Source organism: Bidens hawaiensis, unplaced genomic scaffold (genome assembly GCF_021521415.1).
Source record: "Bidens hawaiensis isolate Kalapana, Puna unplaced genomic scaffold, B.hawaiensis_p1.1 tig00039611_1, whole genome shotgun sequence".
Classification (NCBI taxonomy): domain Eukaryota; kingdom Viridiplantae; phylum Streptophyta; class Magnoliopsida; order Asterales; family Asteraceae; genus Bidens; species Bidens hawaiensis.
The window spans coordinates 45,688-70,765 of NW_027496977.1; the positions used below are offsets into that span (position 1 = coordinate 45,688).

At 34.9% G+C, this 25,078-nt stretch overlaps 1 pseudogene; it reads right to left on the minus strand.

The window, feature by feature from the left end:
- Positions 1-8,828: 8,828 nt before the first annotated feature.
- Positions 8,829-9,597, minus strand: LOC143591392 (tetrapyrrole-binding protein, chloroplastic pseudogene; annotated as a pseudogene).
- Between the last annotated feature and the right edge of the window lie 15,481 nt (positions 9,598-25,078).

The window sequence follows — 25,078 nt, forward strand, 5'->3', positions numbered from 1 at the left end:
GATGTATTTGACTGCTTCTAGGCCTGATATAATGTTTGCTGTTTGTCTTTGTGCTCGTTTTCAGGCAAACCCAAAGGAATCTCACATGAAGGGTGTGAAGAGGATTTTGCGGTATCTCAAAGGCAAGCCGAAGCTAGGGTTGTGGTACCCGAAGGGAGGAGACGTGGAACTGGTTGCTTATACGGATTCTGATTATGGAGGGTGCAATCAGAGTCGGAAGTCGACAACAGGAGGATGTCAGTTTCTCGGTGGAAGATTAGTTTCCTGGCAGTGCAAGAAACAGACATCAGTCGCAATCTCTACGTGCGAAGCTGAATATATGGCAGCATCCAACTGCTGCTCTCAGGTTTTGTGGATTCAGCAACAATTGCGCGACTATGGTCTAAATTTCTTACTCACTCCTATTTTTATTGATAACACTGCTGCCATCTCAGTAATTAACAATCCCGTGAAACATAGTAAAACTAAACATATTGACATTCGTCATCATTTCATACGGGATTGTGCTGAGAAGAAACTGATTAAGGTCGAAAAGGTCTATACGCTAGAAAATTTCGCTGATTTATTTACAAAAGCGTTTGATAAATCCAGATTTCAAAACCTAATTGAGCTGAACGGGATGATCAATCCCGAGTAACCATGTTTTTGTGTTTATTTAAAAAAAAAAAAAAAAAAAAAAACGTCACTATTGCTTAAAATTAGTCGGTTACCTCAGTTTGATGGACATATCCTCGGATATGTTTTGGTCCTCGTTTCTACTTGTAGAGAATGAGGGTCGCCATTAACCAGATGACTGAAAGTGACCGGGGCTGTTATGATGTGTTTTCTTTCTGTCGCTGAAAATTAGTCGGTCATACTTAGTTAAAAGGACACATACTTGTATGTGGTCGGTCCAGTTGATCCATTGGATCTTCAGGATTGCCGTTTACCTGAAGACTTTGACATGATCGGGGCGATTGAAGTCAAAATTTTTTTATGGGAAATGAAATTACTTTTCAAGTCTGTTACTTCGTAAGAAGTTAGTTAGCTATGTTGAACGGAAAATTGATCCAACCATGGAAATTGATAGATATACTAACTTTTTGTGCTTAACTAGTGACGTTATTAGGCTTAAAAGGCTTTAGGACAATCATTGTATGTCATGGTAACTTTTTATGGTGCGTAAAAGTGAATGTGATACAAATTAAATTTTACTTGATTTTATGTGGAAACTCCTTAAGAGTTTTGCGTGTCTTTATGTATATCTTTCCGAATGATAGGCAGAAAAGTGATTACCCAGTCATACACGAGCCCGTAAGCGTTCTGATTCCCGTGAGGAAAGCGTTTCAAGACACTGCAGTGATCCAGATTCGGGACTTGCAGTTGTTTATTACTCTGAAGTCTATAAGTACGTTTGAAAAAAAAAAATTTACTTATGAGTTATTGTAACATTCGAGAGTTCAAGATATCGATACTTCTCAATCATGGAGTAAGAATGTGTACGGGAAGCAGACAAAGAATACTTACAAGTTAATCAGACACTATGGGTCGAAGTCAATTCGGGGTGACTTGGGGAAAGCCAAATACGCTTTGAGGATAGATAGGAGGCATCAATATTTCTGAGTTGTTGCCCACTTAAATTTTAAGGATTAATTGAACCTAACTCGTATCACAGAAACGATGAAAACCATCTTAAGCATTTTACCTGCTTACAACCTGTCTCTATATGTCATAATACAGCTAAACACGGATCTATGTGATAGTCACGTAGTTAGTATGATTCCGTTAGGATCTTTTCTAAAACATGGTGGTCCCTGACTAGACTGAAATTTGATCCCTTATTCGTTAAATTTTTATAAGTTTTTCTTAGTTTTGTAGTTGTATTATTTTTTAACTGGTTACTTAGAATTGATCAAGTCGGGAAGTTTTAATTCAAATTGTTTAAAATTATAAGGTTTGATTTTGTAAATATATAGGCGATGTTGTTGAACAGGCGAAGTTGTGGATAACTTCGCCTAGGCGAAGTTATCTGTAACTTCGCCTGTATAACAGAGCCTCTATATAAAGGATTTTAAGGGTCAAAACTGTTCATCAGAATATACAGCGAACTTATTCGAAATATCCGGCGAACATATATATTAACCGGCGAACTTGATTCGTTTCCGATTTCGATCCTTTTTCTCAGTTCGTTCATAGATTCAAGGTGTGTGTTATCATTTAACCGTATATCCAATGACGGTGATGCTTTTCATAGGTCGTTTTGAACGGTTTCGTGACCTCGGTCCGGTGACCTTTCAAAACCGAGATTTACAAACTTGTATTACGTGTTCATGGACAATCTTTTCATCTAACCATCCATAATATCATGTGTTACAATCTCCTGGATCGTCAAACTTTGCCGAATCATCGGATTCCGCCTGTTAGAATCCTAACAGTCGCCGATTCAGTTCAGGCGAAGTTAGGGCTTCGGCGAAGTTATCCGCAACTTCGCCTGACGATTAATTTCGCCTGAGGCGAAGTTATCCGCAACTTCGCCTGAGGCTTAATTTCGCCTAACCCTTATCTTCGCCTGAGGCGATGTTGTGAAGAGGCGAAGTTAACACTAACTTCGCCCAGACCATTTTACTTAAAATTAATTAGACGAACTTAAAGATGAAGCGAAGTTGTTCCCAACTTCGCCTCACCTTTAACTTCGCCTATACAGGTTTGATCACAACTTCGCTCCTGGTAATCAAGCGAACTTGTGTACAACTTAAACGTTTATCTAACTTGGTTCGTTTAGTGCAGATATGGCTGCTGTTGGAGGTGCAGGAGGTGCAGGTGATGACGGTGATGATCACAGACAATTCTTCCCAGCTCATAACCAGTTCATAACACTTGACCCAGATGCAAAGGGTGTGGAGGACTATAGGGAGATAATTACTTTTCTCCTGCGCTCACGGATATATCACGCAATAACAACTACCCTGCCTATTTCCCTACCGAATATTGAAGACTTTTGGCAGACGGTAGAGTACGATTGCCGGGTTGAGCCCCCGGTTATGCGAGCCACCGTAAACGGTCAAGTTGTTCAGTTTTCTTCTGAACACATACGGGTGGCGTTGCAGTTTGGTGAAGAGACGAGGGATGACCCAACGGAGTTTGTTGCGCCATTCCGTGATGGGGCGTTCCTCAGGATGGGGTATTCTGGTCTCTTAGGGGACACTCAACGGAGGAAGGGATTCCTTTTAGATCAGTGGCGCTTCCTTATGCACGTCATGATCGTATGTATGTCAGGACGGAAGGCAGGCACTGATGGTATGGGTGCGACAATGCAGTCTGCTATGACTGCGTTGACTTATAATAAAAGATATTCTTTCAGCCAGATGATCTTTTACGAGATTGATAGGCAACGAAGGGCTGTGGCGCGTGAGCGGTTTACAATGTATCCTCGATTCCTACAGATGATTTTCAATCATGTGGCTCCGACGCTGCCTCAACGACGCCCTATTCAATACGTGGAAAGTGTGACAAAACGTATCTTTGCACAGTGTCGCACTTCCAGCGCACGAAGCAAGCCTGAGCTGCGTCCCAGGCATACTCCGCTCTTTGGGTATCTTATAAACCCGGAGTATGTGCCTGCGGCAGGGGACGAGTTCAGAGACCCAAGACCACAACAGGCGGCAGCACCCAGGCTGTATCAGCTGCGCCTGCTGTATCTGCTGCTGTGACAGCTGCAGAGATTGACCTTGATGCCATGTTGGGAGGCCAAGGAATGTTTGATATGGACCGAGATCCTCAAGAGAATATTCAAGTCTCGGGTCCACAGGCTGACTTTGATGATGTGACGGAAGAGGCTAGAAGGTTGATGGTAACGCATGAGAGAACGGTTGGTAAACAAAAGAGAACTGCTGACGACGACGATGAGTAAGATGATGAGGAAGAAGCTGTGCAGCTGGTGAGAAAGCGTTCACGAAGGGAAACGACAGGTATGGGTGTAGGAGCTGGAGAGACTTCACGGTTGGTACGTTTTGCTCCACCTGCCCTGTCTGGTATGTCCTTTGTTCCTACCTCTGTGCAGGTATCGAGTACAAGCGCTACGGTTGTTCCCGTAGTGGCTACATTGTCGGCTGACATTCCATCGATCACGGCCGTCCAGACGTCGACTCCAGCAATTGTGTCTCTACCACCTCAAACGCTTACTCCATCGGTGGTAGTAGCACGATTTGTCGAGTCTACGGTTACCACTACTGCAGGGTTATCGGGTACGGTACCACCTGCGGACACGCCCACTTCAGACTCGGAACGAATAGCTTCACTAGAGCGGATTGTCGCTGAGCAGTCAAAGACTATTCAAAGCCTAGTGGAAGCAAATCAACTGCAGGCATCCCTCCTGGTTGAGCACGGAAAAGTTATAGATGCCTTGAAGGTGTTCTTGGCATCTCAGGGGGAGATGAGCTGTAGAGGAGATGAGCTGAGGACCAAAAGAAGAGAAGATCAAGACGATGATCCCAATGCACCGGAAGGTGCAGGTGGTGAGTTGCCAAGAACTACTATAGCTTTTGGGGCTTCCACAGCTGAGGGGGAGTCTGCAGCTGGTGATGATGTGGTTGCCGCTGGTGATGATGTGGATGTGGTTGAAGATGTTGAGATTGTTGATGATATGATTGATGCGCTAAAAGAGATAGACGATATGTTAGAGGATGATGAGTTGATAAATGAAGATGATGTTCTGCCAATCGATGAGATCGAAAAGATTGGTGCAGAAATTGTGGTTGAGAATGTGATAGAAGAAGAAGAGATTGTTGAAGAAAATGTAGAGCATGAGATCCCTGTGGTTGAACAGTCGACTATATGTGAAGATGCTGTGGTTGACAACACTGAGTGGGAAGATCAGCCAAACTGGAAGGAAGGCTGCGCTCAGTGGTTTGTAAAGACGAAGAAGCCAGCAGTACCGACGATGTTCAAAAAGTCGTATAATATAAAGGGATATGCAGAATCAAAGAAGGGAATCATATGCTGGTTGTACGATGAAGAGTTGAAACTATTTGTGATCAAACGTTACGACGGCATTCAGTACTTCAAGAAGATGTTAAGATCCCTGAATACCTTACCGGAGTGTGAGGTGAAAGACTTAGCGAGACTGGGGCTGATAAACAGAAGTGACGATAACATGGCGAGAGTAATTGAGAAAATTGTTTGGAAGGAGGCCATTAAAGATAAAAAGTTTGAACTTCTAAAGCCTCAGAAAGGGAAGTTAGTAGAAGACAAAGATAGAGGGATGAGGGCAGACGGCAAACCATGGATGGTTATGAAGTATAAACCAGTCCGTCATTTAAAAGAAGTGCCGATGAAGGTGATGCCCAAGAACGTCTTGAAAGACTTGAAGTGGTGGTACGTGGATTGTGAAACTGCTGAAGCGGTCATGGAGGATGAAGATGAGCAAGAGATCATGAGAGTGTATGATCCTATGCACTTAGTCAATCTGTCTCAAGCTGACTTGCAGGTACTACATGCTAAGAAGATTTTCTACATTCCTGCTTGGAAAGAGGAAGCTAAGAAGTACCAGAAGTTGGTTTCTGTATGTGTTAGACAGGGAGTGCATGCTTGAAGAGATGAAGAGAGAAGACGAGAGATTACAAGACACAAGCGTTGAAGATCAAGATATGAAGCTACTGCCAAGGGGGAGTCTGTTGGTACATAAATGTCAGTAGTTCATAGTCTAGCGTTTGTAATCGAGTCTGTAATGTAATTATGTTTAAGTTTATGTTTATGTATGTAAGCGAAGTTGTCAACAAGTTCGCTTAGGCGAACTTGTTGAACAAGCGAAGTTGTCGACAAGTTCGCCTAGGCGAACTTGTTGAACGAGCGAAGTTATGGACAACTTCGCCTGAACATATCAGGCGAAGTTGTCGTGTCTATATATACTGTAGCCGACGGTGTGTTTAGGTGACGAGAGAGGAGTCAGTTGTTGAGTTCAGTGAACGTGTCGAGAGTCTGTAATAGACGTGTTTCAAGTTATAATACATAACGTGTTCGTTTGTATCGCGTGTGTTTGTTTTACGTATTCTACGCTCGTAACTACCTACGCAGGGATTCCGCACCTACGTAGATAGCGATATCCCGTGTAAGATCCGTCCGGGAACCTACACTCCACTTCACTAAAATGGAGTTGAGGTGCGGTAGCCTAAATACAATAAAGTCGTCGTTCTAAAAAAATAGAAAAAAAAAGATTTATAACTATTGAATCATGTTAATAGTGTATTATAACTTATGGGATCATTTAAGTAGGAACACATATAGATTGATAGTGTAAACAAGATCCCAAAATGGTGGTGGAGAGTCCACTACTTGCTATCTCATACCATATTAACACATGGTTTCATGATCTTTAACAATAATATAATATTATAGAAAAGTTATAAAAAAAAAGGCATAAGATGGGATATAAATCACACAAACAACTTTCGATTATAAAGTAGGATTGGATTCAAATACCATATTACTCTCAAACTAGGAAGTCGAGTGAAGGGTATCAAACGGATTCTGATTAAACTCAAACTGGTGGCATTGGAACCGTCTCGTCATACTCAACGAAATTAGATTTTAAGTTTTTGCTTTCGATTTCTAGCTTGTAGATTTTTGAATTTTGTTCAGATCATTGTGTTTTTTGTTTATTTTCGTCATTATGTTTTTTTCATCAACGGTGTGTTATATAATTCAGCAATGTGTTACATTTAACTCAGCAATGTTTTGTATATTGTGATCCATTAAATCTTTGTACTCTTCTTAGATTTAGGAATATGTGTATGATAACTTAGCCTTATAAAATAACTCGCGACTCAAAGGTCCTTTGAAAAAACTAAAAGCTTCAAAATCATGTAACGATGCAGTTAATTGATGATTTATTTTATATTACTATTACATCCTTCTGTAATATAATTTTAATGAATGTACTGTGGCGAACTCATGAACATTTTTCATAGGGTCGGAAATATATCATCATATGGCCTATGTATATTAATTTTACGTCTGAATCAGTCGGGTCACGTGATAAAAAGATGAAACCATATTGAGTTCTAAATACATAGCATATGTATGCCAACTGCCATTATTAGAAATGTATGATAGAAACACAATACTCTTACGTTTGGTTCCTATGTATTTCATTTTATATCTATTAAGTATTTTTTTTTCCTAAATATAACATGCACCAGCTATTTTATAAAGAAAAGTAAAAGTAGGACAAAAGTTACCTAAAATTGAAAATATTAAACCAAATTAAAAAATAATAATAAAAGTATACAATGAAGTAATTCAATAATAAAAAAAATAAAATTTTATTTTCTTTTAATAAAAAAATATTTCCCAATTACTTACAATTTTTATACCCATTAGGCCATTTGCCACCAACCATGTTCGATCCTAGGTATCCACCTAAGACTCTAAGAGACTAACAGAGGCAAAGCCCAAATGGCAATAGACTGGCTGTTCAAAACAAATTCTTGCCTCTAGCCCATTTGCCACCAACCCTAAAATTCTTGTATATTTGTTTTTCTTACGCCCATGGCAGATATGAAGCTCCTAAACGTGACTTTCTCTTTCGTTTCTACATTTTTTTAGTTGTTCATGTGGTCGGTTTTAAATTTCACTGGGGTCGATGTCAAAAGTTTTTAATAATTAGACAATATTAGATTGTATAATATATTAAGATTTTTTTTCATGTGGTGCAACCGACCCCATGAAAACAACCTAGGTCCGACCTGCATGCAAGAAAGCTCAATTCCTTCGATATACTATTATTTCATCCTATAAAATGGTTAAATATTTTAGAGTTAACACTCGGTTTTAATAAATTTTTGATGACGGGCTACTTAATATTTGTTGTAGTTATGGTTTAATAAATTTTGATATTTGTAAATTAGATTACTTTCTTAGAACTGGGGCTACAAAAGAACTGAATCTGATTGGAACTTGTTCGTACTCGTCTGTTAAGCTTTAGTCAAACAAACAGACGGTTTATGAACACTCTACCGGACGAAAATCCGTGTCCGTTTGTTAAGAGATTGAGCGTGTTCATGTTCGTTCGTTAAATTTGTAAATGAAAGAAAACATACACTTATTGATTTAGGGTTTTATTCTTTTAACCTTAAAAATACATGAGAGCTGGTGGCAAAACATGTTGTCCTTTGTATTAAATATGTAATGACAATTTTTAATATTTGAATAATATGAATGTTTTTGCAGAAAAACATAAAAATATAATAAATAAAATAAAATATGATGGTAGAGAAACAAATAAATAAAAATATTAACAATAAAGAATATATTAATTAATACATGAACCTAACCAAACGAACATAAACAAAGCTAGTCAGACGCATGCAAATGAATATAACCAGACGAGCATAAACAAACACATTACCAAAGGTTCACAAGCATTATTAAACAAACACGGCCTCTGTTCATGTTTGTTCGTTAAGCCTACCAAACGAAAACTTTTGTTCTTGTTCATCCCTTTATTAAACAAACATACATAAACCAATAAACAAACTTCCTATCAAACGATTCACCGGACATTTAGATCGTGTATAACCCTAGTTAGAACTTACCACTAATAAAGTTTGCACAGTGAGTCCAAAATATGTTAAAAAACTTAAAACTATATTTATTATTATAAAATTAAAAATCAAAACCACATTTTACCCATTAAAAAAAATTGAAAAAAGTTCACCTAGACAATCAATCCTCCCCACATTTCTCTCTCTCTCTTTTGTCATAATAATCCACCTTTCTTACAAATGGACAAACATGTTACATGTCTACTTGCCAATTCATCCAAATACATGTTTGTACAGTACACACACCCAATGCACAAAACCATTTAAAAACTGTAATTTGTTTTAAACAGCCCTTTGCCAACTGTCACTTTACTTTCCTTTCTTTCGCTTTCTTTATCCTCCTCTTCTTTTTTAGACTCATCTTCATGACCCGCAAACGCGGGATGACTTAAAATACACCCGAGCAATTGCGTCCCTCGCAACGCATTTGTCAGGGGCGCAAATGCCCCTCGGGCGTCTCGTCATTCAATTCCCAAATAAACTCATCCGGAAACGCCTTGTAATTATATTGCACCACTTCGGTGTCCAGTTTTTTCATCCATCCGACTTTTATAAAAAACCGTGTGAAGTCTTTGTCTAGCTTTTCCCATATCCGTTTCTGGACACTGTACCCAAACTTATTATCACTGTGGGTCCGCCACAGCGTGTCTATCGTTTCAAGATACGTTTTCGAAATAAACTGAACCTCCGAAAAAAACACATACCCCCGCTTCTGTGCGCCCTCGCCCGCGAGGGCGATTAAGAGGCGGCGGGTTTCGTTGTCGGCCTCTTGGAAGTCTTTTGCCTCTAAAAGACGTTCCAAGAGATCGAATGATGTGCAAGTTGTTGATTCTGCTGGTGACGTGGAAGAAAGAGAAAATGTTATCCCTGCAGTGGATATTGAGACTTTTGTGTTGTTGGGAGTCGTGTTAAATGTTAGAGAAGGCGGGCGTTGTGACGGCAAATCTAGGGATTGGCGTCGGGTGATTGGCGGGTTACGGTTGCGAGTGGTAAGGGATTGGAGAGAATTTGTGGCCATTGTTTGTGTACAGAGAGAGATGTGGTTTATGAATTTATGATGATAATGAAGTGGAGACAAATACAAGTAGAATATGAAAGAAAGAGGAATATTGTTTTTTTTAGTTATAATACCTAAGGTTTGAGGATATTATTATTTAGTCCTTCTAGGAAAAACTTCAAGGTTTAATTAGTCATTTAGTTGATTGCTAAGATATTAAATATAAAGATTACATGATTAATTAAAAGCTGGGAACTAAAATAAATGAAAAAAAAAACACGAAAGGTTAATCAGTTAAAAAAGACCAATCATTATTATGAAAACAGAAATTTTAATTTAAATAAAAGAAAATTTGTACTTATAAGTAGGGATGAGCTCCGTATCACACCGGTACTGGTATCGAAAATCCTGATCTCGAAAATCGTAATTTTTTGCGCTGGTACCAGTACCGAAATGTTCGGTTCGATACCGATATGGTACCTGTATTTAAGGTAATATTCGGGAAATACAGGTACAGGTACCGGTACAGTATGGGTCCTGAAAACTCAAAGCCTTAGTAATAATTCGGTACCAACACCGAATTTGTTCATCCCTACTTACAAGTTATAACTATGAGTACAAGATTAAAAGATGTCCGAATTTAAAAAACAAGTGATGGAAGGTATTGTTTACACATATTAGTGTGGTGGGTGATTTAAATGACTTGGAGTGAAGCGATCTTTAAAGCTAATGGTTTAGAGCATGTTTGGAATTGAGTTTTAAAAATGTTTATTGGCTTATTGACTTTTTCAGAAAATCATTTTGAAAAGTCAGGATTTTAGGCTTTTGAAAATTAACTTTTTAACCCTTCAAAAAAGATAAAATAAGAAAGATTTTTATGATTGTCAAACACGTTTTAATTTATTGGCTTTTTGAAAACATAAAGAAAAAAATAAGCATTTTTCAAACTCAATCTCAGATATGCTCTTAAAATTGGATTACATTTTAGTTAGTAAAAACAAGTGATGGAATATATTTTTTACTCATTTTTCATTATTTGGTTGGTTAGTTGAAAGAGAAAAATAAAGGTGACCTAGACAGAGTGGTTTAAAAAACCCAATTAATTTATGTAATTTTTTTATGTTTGGTTAACTTTTTCCTAACAATCTTTATGCTTTATATATTTTGTTTTAAAGAAAAAGTATAACTTAAGCTTTTTTCTACATTTTTGAGAACATATAATAATGGCAATGTTTCCAATAAAAAAACTTTTCATTACACGGTGAGCATTTATGATTTCAGGATGTTATCACTACAAAGTTATAATTTATTTTTTTTCTATAATATTTAGAAAAAACATATGTAAATACAACCGCAAACTTTTAATAATTTTGTTAAAGAATTAGGTTAACTCTATTTATTAAATAAAATAATTTTATTAATATTCTCTTAAACACGTCTAATGCTCTATTAGATCCTGGGTTCGAGTCCAAAAAATAAAGAAACTTGTCTTTCAAAAAAAACACATGGTTCTTTTAGAAGCTAGTCTAAATTAAGAATGGTGTTTTAAATTCCCATAAAAAGTGTGAAAAATTTAAATAGTTAAAGTGAAAAAAGTTGAGGGGCTTTAACTGTAGTTTTAATAAAGAGAAGGATGGGATAAGATAATGGAGATAAGAAATGAGTGAAGGCAAATGTGTATTGGCTAGATTTTGGGTGAGGGGGGATTCTCTCTTCCTACAACATTACAAATGATCCTTCATGACTACATTTGTTACACTTTATAGTTATTTTTATATTTATTCTTATAATTTAATACAAGGTTCTTACCCGTGCGCGCGAGCTGTGTTAATGTGTTTTGTTATTTGTCGTATACGATAGATAGAATGGTTGTTGTTGATACATGTAATGAGTTCTCAGTTTCATATATGCACGTTCGGTTATGTTCATGGTTGCCTTTATATATTGTTTTGATTCATGACAACAATAAACAATCTTTGTTCTCTAATTCATCCCCTGGACGGCCTCCTAAGCCTAAACTCGTGATTTTGATCAGTGGCCGGCATGGCCTTTAGAGAGGGGTGGCAATCGCCCGCCTTTATTTAGTGAGATTCGATTACAAGAAAATACACGATACTCAACTAATATCTTACTATAGAGGTGCACAAACCGGGTATTTTTAGGAACTGGAACCGGGTAGGAACCGGAACCGGGTATAGTCAACAAAAGTCAAAATTGGGTCCGGGTAGGAACCGGTTCCGTTGGGTTTTTTTCGGGTTTCGGGTAGGGTACAGCCTGGTTTTGACCGGGTATTGGTGGAACCGGTTCCACCGGTTCCGGTTCCAGTTTCAGAGGGAAACCCAAGACCCGGTCCATACCCGCGGGTAGGGTAGGATCGGGTACGGTTCCGGGTAGGAACCGCCGGGTCGGGTCCGGACTCGGTTTTTTTGTGCACCTCTATTTACTATCTAGTGGAATACACAGTTTGCGTTACCCAATTGTCTTAAAGAGTGGTGAAAGTTAGAAAACTAGTTGAAGCGAGATTCAAACCCTAGAGCTCCGTAAAAGGTCACTAAGTTTTGTTTTAATAAATAAAGATAACAACCTTATTCAAAATATAATAGAATACTTATTAACAAATAACACATAAAAAGTGTTACTAGTCAACTCAACAGCATTTTAACTCATTAAAAATTATACTTCATTGGATACCCAACTTATGTGGCTTGCTTATATCACAACTAATACACATTAAGAAAAAAAAACTCTTATTATTTATCATTGCATAAAATATATATATAAATAATTTATAATTAAACTATTGAATCATGTTAATCGTGTATTAATTGAATGTTCATTTAAGTTGGAACACATATCAACCATATAAAGTGATGGTGTAAAGTGTAAACAAAATCCAAATATGGTGGAGGGTCGAAACCAAGTTAAGACATGGTGATGGTGTAAAGGGTAAACAAAAGTTGTGACACATGGTCTCATAATCTTTAATAATAATATAATATTATAGAAAAGTTATTAAAAATCATAAGATCGATGTAAAATACACATAGAACTTTAGATTATAAAATAAGTAATTTGATTCTTGTATAATACACAAAAGTATATTTTTGTAAAATATACGTATAAAGCTGTTTAAATAGCTCACGTCTCTAAAATTCTTTTTAAAAAGCTGGTCCAAAATCATGTAACAATATAATTAATTGGTAATATTAATGTTATATTACTATTACATCCTTTTGTTAAATTTATTTTAACGAACGTAATTAATTGGTAGTATAAGATTGTATAAAATAGTATTTAAATAAACTTGTTGAAAGTAGTTATTATCTATTAATTAAAATATGTAGGTCTTTCTTCGTGATTTCGGGCGCCCTAAATGAATACAAAAAAAATAAACTTGCGTATTATTTTTTTTCCAAACATCAACGATAATTGTGATAACAATAAATAATTCACAGTTAAACTATAAAGTATAAACGAAACAAAATTACACGAACTTCATTGCCCACTTTGTAGTGTATACTAGACCCAAAAATACCCAGTTTCCCCCTTACATTAACATATTTGTTTGTGTATAAATGTGTAATTGTGTATTGGATTATTGAACACAAATAACTAAACACGTATATGGGACGTGTTAGGATTGAAGAATTATTAACCTGATATGATTAACAGTCCGTTTTTTTTTTCTTTATTGAAAATAATAAAAATATGATATTATTAGCATACTTGATTTGTAATTAAATATGTTATAACCAATAAGGTTATATCACCTATTTAATTTCAAAAAAGAAAATCATAAACTTTTCTGTTATTGTGATACTCTTATAAATAAACAATGCATAACGAGTTAATTATCGTTATAATTTTGATCTAAATCAACTTCCTTTGCTCTCTAGTGAGTTGTAGGGTCTTGGTTTGAACACGCTACCTCGACGAGAAGCCGGGAATTCTTAGAGGATCGTTAATTGGCCGTGCTAGGTCCATATCTCTTAAGGTATGTTTTTCGTCCGGTAATCATGGCTTTTCCAAGTCTATAAATTTGACTTTGTTAGAGCTTGATAAAACCATTGAGTTGTTGGGAAATTGGTGGGCATTATGATGGATGAGAATGATTTAAACATTATGCAATTTTTTGAAGCAGAAGGGGGTTTTAATTGTTTTAGATGATTTTTGTGCCCATTTTTTCCCGGGGTTGCTCGGTGGGTTAAAGCGGAGTGGTCGTTGAGAATGAATAGGTAACATTTGATAAGTTTCTACGCATGTCAAGAAAAAATTTCGGATCAGGTGTTTTCGAAGGTGGAGGTCTCGTTTAATGTTTGTGTTTCATTTGGAGGCTCTTGGAAATTCTTTTCCATTAGCAATTAGAGGGGTTATTGTGTAGTTTTATTATTATTTTGTTTGAGGGAGCACACGACTATTCTTGATGGCTTCTTTTGAAGCATTGTTTTTGCTTTCACATGTTTCTTGTTTTATAATTTTCCAGCTTCTAGCTTATGGTTTAATGAAATTTGTTCGTTTGAAATAGAATAACAACTCTTGATAGTTCGCATTAGGGATGAGCATTTGGTACTTGGTACCGGTACCGAATCGGTACCAAAGTTTTGAGTTTTGGGATCGATACGGTACTGGTATTTCCCGAATTTTTACCTTCAATACCGGCACCGTCCCGGTACCAAACCGAATATTTCAGTACCTGTACCGGTACCCAGATTTGGCGATTTTCAGGATCGGTATTTTCGGTACCGAGCACATCCCTAGTTCGCATTCCTTCCATCTACTATTTTTAGATTCCATTTACACAAAATCACAAAGAATATGCTAATTTTAAAATTGTGTTTACAATACTACATAAACTTACTTTACAAATCCGTATTTTAAAGACCAATATATTTTAATACTCTGAACTTTGTTGATGTGCTGCAATATTCTTATATTCTTAATTTGAATTCGAGAGCATAAAGATGTTTATAAGAGAAAACGATATGGGTATGGAGTAAGGCTGAGCACGGTTCGGTTCGGCTTGGTTATTAGGCAAAACCCAAACCCAAACCGAAGTAATCGGTTATTTGAATATGCAAACCCTTCGGTTTTCGGTTTTCCAGTTTTTTGGTTTTTCGGTTATTTTCGGTTTCGGTTCGGTTATTTTCGGTTTTTTTCAAGTATGTGTTGACATTGCAAAAAAAAATTAAAAAATGAAAATGCATATTTTAAGCTTGTATAAGAACGTGCTAAAGTAGCACAGTCCACATATATGTTGAATTCAAAAAACAAAAATAGACACGTGCTACGTGGAACTATATGAATATAAAGTTGCTAAATAGAGTTTAAAAACTAAAAAACATTAAAAGTTTAGTCTCGATTTTCATTCATCATATTATTTATTTATCTTAAAAGTTTAGTCCATTCTTCCTCATCTTGATAATCTTTATCATCATCAATCGGTTCGGTTCGGTTTTTTTCGGTTTTTTAAAAATGGATAACCGAATCGAAACCGAAATTTTGGTTTTTCAAAAAAATAAAAAATAAACCGTCGGTTAAAGCTTCGGTTCGGTTTTTTCGGTGCGGTTTTTTCGGTTAATTCGGTTTCGATTCAGTTAATTCGGTTTTCTGCTCACCCCTAGTATGGAGAGGGTTTGGGTGGTGCGGGACTAGGTTGGAACACACTTCCCACCCTCTTGATATTAAAAGAATGACGTTCGTTTGTTAATACAATACTATACCTATATATGAAACCAAAAATAGATAGGGTTCAGGTGAATTTGAACCCAATTGCCTAGCTCCGGCCCAAGCTATACATAAATATTTAAAGCATGAGATATACGTGTATTAAAATTCAAGAGGGTGTAATATAAATAGATATAAATATAAATATAAATATAAATATTTAAAGCATGAGATATATGTGTAATATAAATATAATGAGCTTATAACTAAATAGATATAAATAACAGTTAACGATGTGACGGTGGCCGCGTTTGAGGCAGTAAAGTACGGAAGGAGAATTTTATAAGGTTGCTGTTGCTTCGTTTTAAATAATAAAAAAAAACACGTCGCAATAGTAATATAAAAGAAGAATGTCGAAGCAATAACGGAAGTAATCATGTAAAGTGAATTATATGAGGTTTTTGCAGTTTCGTTTTGAATATCCAAACTTACTTAAAAAACACATTGCGATGGTAAATTTAAAAGAATCACGTCAAAGTGCTGATAAAATAAACATGTCCCAACACTAGATCCAAAATTTTATAAAACATCATATTTATTTATGAAGTGTAAAATACAAAAAGAAAATGTAAAAAATTGAAATCTTGACAACTTGGATTATTTATAACTTATAAATTATCACGCATAACTCCGTTTTGAATGAAATTTACATTGAAACGTAGATAAAGTAAGAATGCCACATAATATGTTTGAAATTCAATAAAACGTCATATTTTAAAGGTTATAGAGGAGAAAAGAAAAAAAAACGGTGAAAATACCACACGACCACGTGGAAATTTTTATTAGCGTAGAATAGCCTTTTAAAATTTTGAAAAAAGGTATATGGTTCAAATGGTAAGTCCGCTAAAGTTTAAAGATCATAGTGTAACTCTATGTGAGGAATATATATAAACTCAATAAATATAGCTCTGATGACTTATAGTGTGTTTGGTTCATAAAAAAGATATCTTTTAATGGATTATAAAGCCTCTTAATGCTTAAGTTTCAAACACATAGATGCCCACCTCACAATCAATAAAATATCTTAATAATTCAGAATAAAATTACCAAACAGTATTATGAATTTAAACATTCAAGTTTCAATAACTTATATGTATGTATATAGTTGTTTTACATTATGAACAGTGAACTATGTGTCGGCAAAGACTTTCAGAATCAATAATACATATTATATATATATATATATATATATATATATATCATAATTACCCTCTTATCATTTTAACATTACGTTTGTACATATGGAAAAATAACTTAATTGTACTGTTTGTACTCATTCAATTCAATGATTTCAATCATTACGTTTTGCACTGTACAAAAATGGGTACTAAAACTACTGGCCCTGTTTTAGTGGTACATGTTAACGATAACGGGCCATTAATTGAAAGAAGAATTACACTCTAATCTTGACTTTGGTGGCTATGGAGGAGCTAGGGTACCACGTAACCCACGACACAATGATAAATCTTTCGTAAATGCGGAAGACCTTCTGCGGAGAAACATATATTCCTCATGGAGGGGATGTTAACCACCCGCATGAAGAACGACTTTCACATAGAAAGATCTACACTTCCCATGGAAGAAACACTTAACAATTCAATTAGTTCAGCATAATATATGTTCGTGACAAAGGAAGGACAACGCGTGATAGGGAAAGAATAACCAATCACAGGTCGAGATCCCTATGATGTCCATGATTGCATGATGGACCAATCACAGAAGGCCAACGTTGTACCCGCCTAAGACAAGAATATTCAAGTACCAGCTGGCCAACCAGTCAGGAGCCACTGTCATTCTCAAGCATGAGAATAGAAGGCCCCGTTAAGTGGGACAGCTGGCCCAATGCTTCTCCTTCGCTTCAGCTATAAATATGAGAAGAATACTAATGATAAAGGGATCCACATTCTCTCATTCTCACTAAGAATTACTCATCCTTTACCATACTGATTCTCAGTGGTTACGAGAAGACCCCCCCTATTCCCCTTCTTGTAACGAGCTCACGATGTTCGGTTTTGCAGGTCAAGGTCGTCGGAATTCATAACAGCTGTTAGTTACTCTCATCGGAACATATTAATCTAAGGCCGCCTAGGATTAGATTGATATTCGTACACTCTTGGTCGAGATACCAGGTTAAACCTACCAAGGTTAACTTAGTATTTATATTGTGTATTATAAAATTAAGGTTTGAGCAACTAATACTTTTTTTTACTAATTAGATGCATAGTAACTTGTTTATTTTTATAGTGTGATCTATATATGTTGGGTTCTATGCACCCAATGACATGAGGAAGATGGTTAAGATTTTTGATCTTATGGTTTCATGTTCGAGACTGACGCAAGGGGATATTCTTACATTAGTGGGTTTCCTTCTTTATTGGGTGTTCTTCGGGTTTCAGGTTTTTTTGTAGGGTTCTTCGCGTCTTAATGTTTTAAGTCTTGACTCGAAAACCAACCCAAATCTCTCATGGTTTTTTCAGGTTCGGGTTGGGTCAATTGGGTTTCAAGTATCATAGAAAACATAAACAAAAAATTATATATATAATGCTAAAATAAAGTAGCATGTTTTTCTTTGTTCGTAACGTAAATAACCAAACAATAAACCAACATGACCCGATAAAACAATTCAACAACGGAGTAATTTTAACAAAGTTCAACCATAATATAAGGGAAAAAAACCCAACATAAGTGTCTTTAATTTGGTGTGATTTGGGTGTACGACTGTGGTTGATATTAACCATAAATCTACCTATACTAATAAACAAAAATAATATGGATGATGTGTTCTAACCACATTTAATCTTAACTTTAATTTTCCTCATATTTTCTAATCTCTACTCTCCTTAATCCATGTTATTCATGGGTCATAGATTTAATTGATATAGCCCATTAATTGTAACCCATATGAAAAAAAAAGTATTTAATGCAATTTAAATCATACTAACTTTTACTAACCCGTTACATCTAATTTTATAGAAAATTTAACCATGATTTTTATAAAAACATATAAACTATTGAATATCAATAATAAGTTTAAAATCAAACAGTGAATTATTAAATTAGTTAAATAATGTTTAACTAACCGTATAATAATTAGTGATTTATGTTTAAATAGACATTTAATTACGTGTGTACTTCAAATTTCGTTGAATAAATACAATATTTATAATCTTGCAATTTGTAAAACATTGTTTAGTTTAAGTTCGTATTGATCATATAAAGCAATTTTAATATATTTAGCTAATCACTAATATTTGATTTTATGTCATCTTAAAAAATTATTTCAATTTCATTAATATGTAATATTTGAAGTGTGTGTGATAATATTAAAATTAATCTATAAATTCAAAATAAAATCCCTAAATTACATATGATTAAATACCTAAATTTCGGTCATTTGACAAGCCCCGTGTAATACACGAGTTCAGAAGCTAATAGAAAATATACATAAACAAGAAACAGTCAATCCTTAATAGGTGCAATGAGAGCAGTCGATCTATATCAGATTTTGATAACCTTAGCGGCTAAAGCTTAACCTGTTATAGCTAAAAATATATTTTGTTTTAAATTAAAAGTTATCGGGTTTTTGGGTTGACCCAAAACCCAAATATTAGACGCAAGAACCAATCCAAATTACTTCAATTTAGGTTAGTCTTTTCTCAGGTCCGGGTATTTTTGGTCAGGTTAGTTCGGATTCGGGTGTGGGTTTTCTCGAGTCAGGTTTCGGGTAACAGTGGCAACCCTACTCCTTGATGGTGAACCTTGGTGAGTCAAGTATGGAGCGTCAACATCTATATAACGGTTCACATCCCATTTTAAAAAGGCTTACCAAGATATTGTGGGTGGTTAAAAAAAGCTGTAAAAAATATTCTTGATTTGAACCAATGTTTTAAAAACCAGTATTTTACTCGTACCGTATTTTGTTCAATAATGGTACAACTGATTAAACCGGAATGTAACGGGAGGCTCAACCGGGTTGAATATTTTACCTTTTAATTTCATATAAATATAATTTCAACACAAAAATTAACTCAAAAATACATTAATAAACATTACACTTGAACCATATACCACAAATGAACAATGATCGAGTATATGGAAAGATTTGTATTTTGTATACGAAATTAGTCGATTACAAAAAATGTGAATAAACCAACATTGGATTTGCATGATACAAAATTGGTTGATTAATGAATAGTCGTTTAACGTGTTTACTCGTTTCAATTTTATCCGCTATGTTAAAAGTCATTTTTAAAAAACATGGGTGGCAAAAAATATCTAAAACTTTTGGATTTAAAATCGGTTTGCCGGTTTAGCACGGTATTTAAAAAAAACCGGCGGTATAATGTTCTAGCAAACTGCCCAAAAATACCGACCTCTAAATACAAGTTACCTTACGAAAATCTAATAAAACCGGTTCAACCGGCCGTTACATACCAGTTTTAAAACATTGTTTTGAACCCTAAACCTCAAAGTGAATCTTAAATCTTAATCTTAAAATACTAATAAAATAAAATGTTGAATCTTAGGTGTCAAGCCCACATTCATCTAATTCCTAATCTTTGATCTCATTCATTTTAGCTATTTATGGGTCATGGGTCAAAACCATTTTGTTAAATGGGTTATAACATAGTGTGGATTATATTAATTATTGAATCAAATACCATTTTCATACCTAAGGTTTGACCAACTACACAACTTTAATACATTTTTTTTTTAAATTTCTTGCAATTCAACACATGGTGTTTCCAAAATAATGCTATTTTAGTACTTTTCATGAACCATATTTGTTTTTTCCATTAAGTCTACATTAAATTAATTCACAAGTATTTTGAGAATCACAACTGAAATAACAGACCTTATTTATATTTATCATTTGACAAAACCCGTGTAATACACGGGTTCAAAAGCTAGTTGGGAATGTAGGATGAACGGCAGAACTTTTACAAGTTGATAATGGTCTGGACCCTGGGCCATGACCCATGAGTACACTTGGTTCAACCGGTGTGAACCCCTGGCTTAATTTTCATCCTAGCATGGGTCATTGTTTAGCTACAAACGTCATTCATCCAAAGATATTTTTTTAATAAATTTTATAATCTTTTGTATTACTCTTTAACCAAGTATTTTTAACTAAATATTTTTTTTAACGACCAACAAAACATATAGTTTATTAAGAAACTCGCAACACGCTAAATAATAGGAGTAACAACAAACATTGCAACAGCACACCAAGTGCCACCAAAACAAAGAGAACAACCCACCCAAGAATCATTAGAATCGAAACACACACTAATCTTTCAAAAAAAAGATTAGCCATAGTTTTAAGTTTTAACACTCACGTATAAATAAAAAAACTCATATACATTAAATTTCACATATCAATGTAGTAAATTAAAAAAAAATACGTATCCAAACAATAACATACTTATGTTTTCTTAATTCTTATAATACAACAATTTTTACATATGAACATATGATACATGATACCTCATCAATAAAAGTTCACTTTTTTAAAAAGATTTAAGATCATAATCATTGTTGTAAATTTTCTGATACAATAATAACCTAACACATAATCACATATTAGTGTTTAATCTAAAAAAGGATTCATGTTAGTTTTACGTCCAACTTGTTAACACGATTGGCTAAACCATTTATTTATTTGTTTATTTTAAATGCACATTGCCTTGGTATTTAGGATTTTTTTTCTCAAAAGAAGTTTTACATAATAATATGAAAATAGTTAAATAATTTTTTGGTGTTAAACGAGTTGTGATCATGCTAATCCATTAATACTCGTATCGTTTTCAAGTTTATGTGTGCAACAAGATTTTCATACCGTGTCATGTATGGTTTCTTGTAAAATTTTGGGTGGTTGTGTTTGACTGCACGTTGGACCCATTTAGCGGCCGCTATCATACTCTAGCACTTTATTTATGCTTTTCTCTTTAAAAAAACCCGATTAAAAGAACCTCTTTTCATGCCAAAGAAGTTATATTATATCAGTATTTGTAGCAATAAGCTAGAATCAATAGATAATAAACTATAAAATTTCCAGTTAGGCTTACGAGTTTAAAACTACATCAGTTTAACCATTCAAACATATGAAGATTTGCTATTTTCAACCATAGAAAACAATCTGTCTTTATCTCTTCAGTTGTCTTGTTGATTTAAATTTCTTGGATTTTGTTATTACGAGTTAATCGTATACACTCCAACATGTAATAATAAATACTTTGCAAAGTGACACGAGATCAATAAATGATCACTTGAATATTTGATTATGTTATCTCACCGTTGATTGCACATATGTTTGTGTTGATATTAACTCATTTCTTGGCAAGCCTCTCGGGTGTTGGCAAGTTGCTCATTAATATTCCATAGTCAATGAAATTAGAACAATTCGGCAAATACATTGGTATGCCGGTTATGTAAGAAATCGTAAGTTACCCGTCTAAGTGATTTGATCAAGAACTCATCAGTATGTGGGTTAAATAAGAGATGGAAAGTTATCCGTCTAATTGATCGGATTGAGAAGTCATCAATATCGCTCACTAATCATACCCATTTGTCATGCTTATCATTGCTTCCCAATTGGTTTAGTAGAGAAGCATAATGTTGTAATTATATAATCTACCAACTCCTTTCGTGGTTGTCGAATCCAACTTCAATTCTAAGGCATACGATTATCTTACTTAACAGTTGACAAGTCGGTCTTATACTTTGCACCGTTTTGTTGCTTCTAGATAAAATAATCGTGGGAACAACTCGATTAATGGACGCCATAAATCAATCTCGTTTCCATTTCCTTACACCCTTTTTATACCGATTTAAATCAACTGAGGGTATTGATACATTACTATCAATTTTGAATATATTTTACACGTATAAGTATCCTTAATTGACATAAATTATGTTCCTATGATCCCATATTCAATGAATGGAAGTGGTATCTATAGTAGAGTATAGACCACTTGTTTCTTTAATCTTGTGTCTCCACCAATGTTGTCGAGACTAGCCCGGACCGGTTGGTCTGACCGGTTTGATCAGGATTGGGTCAACTGACCGATCCGGCCGGTCCAGTCGGGATTCGGTCAACTGACCGGACCGGTTGAACCGGTTTACTGTGGAAAAAATATATTTCTTTGAAAAATAATTTTTTCAGCCCTATCCATCATTTTTAGCAAATTTGTTCGGCCGGCCCAACTATTTTAATAGGTGAACAATTTCCTGTCCAGTTCGCTGTCCGGTACGGTTAAGAAAACATTGGTTCCACCGTCATTTAGACACTGTTAATAAAAATGATTAATTAATACTTAAATTCATTTAACTTATTAAAGTTTGAAAACAAAGTGTCTTTATGAAAAATCACTTCGGACTTTTTATCGCTGGTGTTATTACGTGGTGTCTAGTGGTTGGACAATAGCATTCATGTGGGACCCACACCTCAAATGAATCTGTAAACTTGAGTGGGCTTTGGCCCACCACCATCAACACCTGTTAACATCTCAGCACTGTCATTAATGCATCCCAACTACAAAAATACCTTTTATGTTTTTAATTTTATTTCCATTCATTGATATATAGTAAATGCAATTGGTAAGCAACATACTATGACCAGAGTTATATTTAATGTAACAAGTTTTGTTTAAGGTATTAATTAAAAGTATAAGTTAATCATTAAAGAAATTTAATTTAATTTAATTTCAGCTACTCGAACTCATTTTCTAAGAACCTTATATTTCATGGTATCGAGACCACAAGGAACGTTTCATGGCATTTCGACTTTGTTTGGACACCTTACTTAAAAAGCTCGACAAGATAAGCGCCCAGGACTCATTGAGCCTAAAACCAAATGAGCGATTATTCTAGTTTAATCATATAATGATTATTTTTCTTCTTTGTATCATATTCATTCAGCTGAGGTTATTCTAGGCTGTAACTTAAATCAAATAAGAACAGTTTCTTTCGTTGATAGACTATTTCGATAGAGTAAGATGAAATCGAATCCAGTTTCCATATTTATTTCTTGGTTCTTATCAATTCTTTTTTTAGAACCTCATATTTTATGGCCTCAAGGCCTCATGCAAAGTAAAAATCCAACAAATATATTAAAGTCAGTATTTTGAATCTCATGTTAATAATTCATAGATATTTCAACCACCAATCAAGGATTCTATATATATGTATGTATATATCAATAGATCTCAAATACCATAGTCAAATGGTTCATATTTATTTGGAAAATGATAAGCAGCAAACATCAATATTTTTCATGGTCCCCTTGATGAAGAGAGTGGTTGGTTGAGGTTTTCTGTAGCACCAACAGTCAGTGGCGGATCCAGGATTTTTTGCCAATGGGGTCCCATATTTTCGATGTTCAAATTTTTCGGGTCGGTCGTTGTTCAGGTCGGGTCGAGGCGAAGAACATAATAAAAAACAATATCATAATAAAACTTTCTTTTCAATCATCACTACCTGAACGTGTCAAAATGGGTCGGGTTGACACATAAACACTTTGTTTTCCCTTTCTTAAATATTTTTGAGATATAACCTAGATCCACCCTTTCATAAGCATGTGTTGAAAACCATTAACTTAAACTAGTGAAAAATAAAACTGATATTTTAAAGTGTTTGAATGTTTCTAAAGAAAACCATGCATAAAGTTGAAAACAATGATATGTATTTTAGAGGTGTTTGAATGTTTCCAAAGTTGTCATTGCAACATTAGCAATCAAATGATTGATTAACACTAAAAATTAACACAAAAAACCAAAAACTGAGCCTTGTAAGACTTGAACCCATGACATTTCAAAGATAAAACAAGGGACTTTCCACCAGACCACATCAACATTAATAGTATGGGTTCCAAGTATTAAATCTTATGGGGTCCTCAAAAAATTTAATATACCGCTTCTAATAAATTTTTAAAAAACATTGGTGTCCCGGGACCCCGATCCACACTATGTGGGTCCGCCCCTGCCAACAGTGGAATCAGAAGTTAGTAGACTAGTAGTTAACATAAATTTCTTTTTTTTTCTTTTTTCCTATCAACTATAACCAAGATGTCAAGTTTTCAACTATAACTAAACCTGAGATTCACCGCTGCACCAAAGCATCCAACAAACTCCAAACCGAAATCAACAGACCGTCTCTAAGAATTTATATGTCTCAGCCGAGTTAAAATAAAAAGGTCCGTAGACCAAGTAGGTTATTGTATAATACTATAATTAGAGTAAAACATTAAATATATATATATATTTCTTTTTCATACATACATACATACACACAAACATATATATGTATATAATTTTGTGCCCCCAAAAATAAAGTGTCCCGACCGGTCGTTCACATCGCCCTACACCTGAGCCGACCCTGGAAATCAAACAACCAAGTTCCAACCAAATCCAACAACAAAAATCATAAAACGCGGGAAACATATATACAAAATAGTTTCAAAAACACAAAAAAAAAAAATAAATAAAATAAAAACACAATAAATGCAAGTTGTTGAAGAAAAAATAAAATTCAAACTCGATACATTATCGTGCTGACATTAATTTTTCCGGGTAAAATTCAAACCTTTTTTCAACTAAAAGACAAAAACCCTTCTGTACCACACTCCACCCCACAGCCTCGGATTTAGGCTCGGGAGTCAAGACACCCTTAGGGAAATAATACTCTGCAATACGGCACTAGTAAAAGAAGAGAGAGAAACAACAACACAACACATCGATCAATCAACAAACAACTGAACAAGCGATTGCAAGTGACAAAC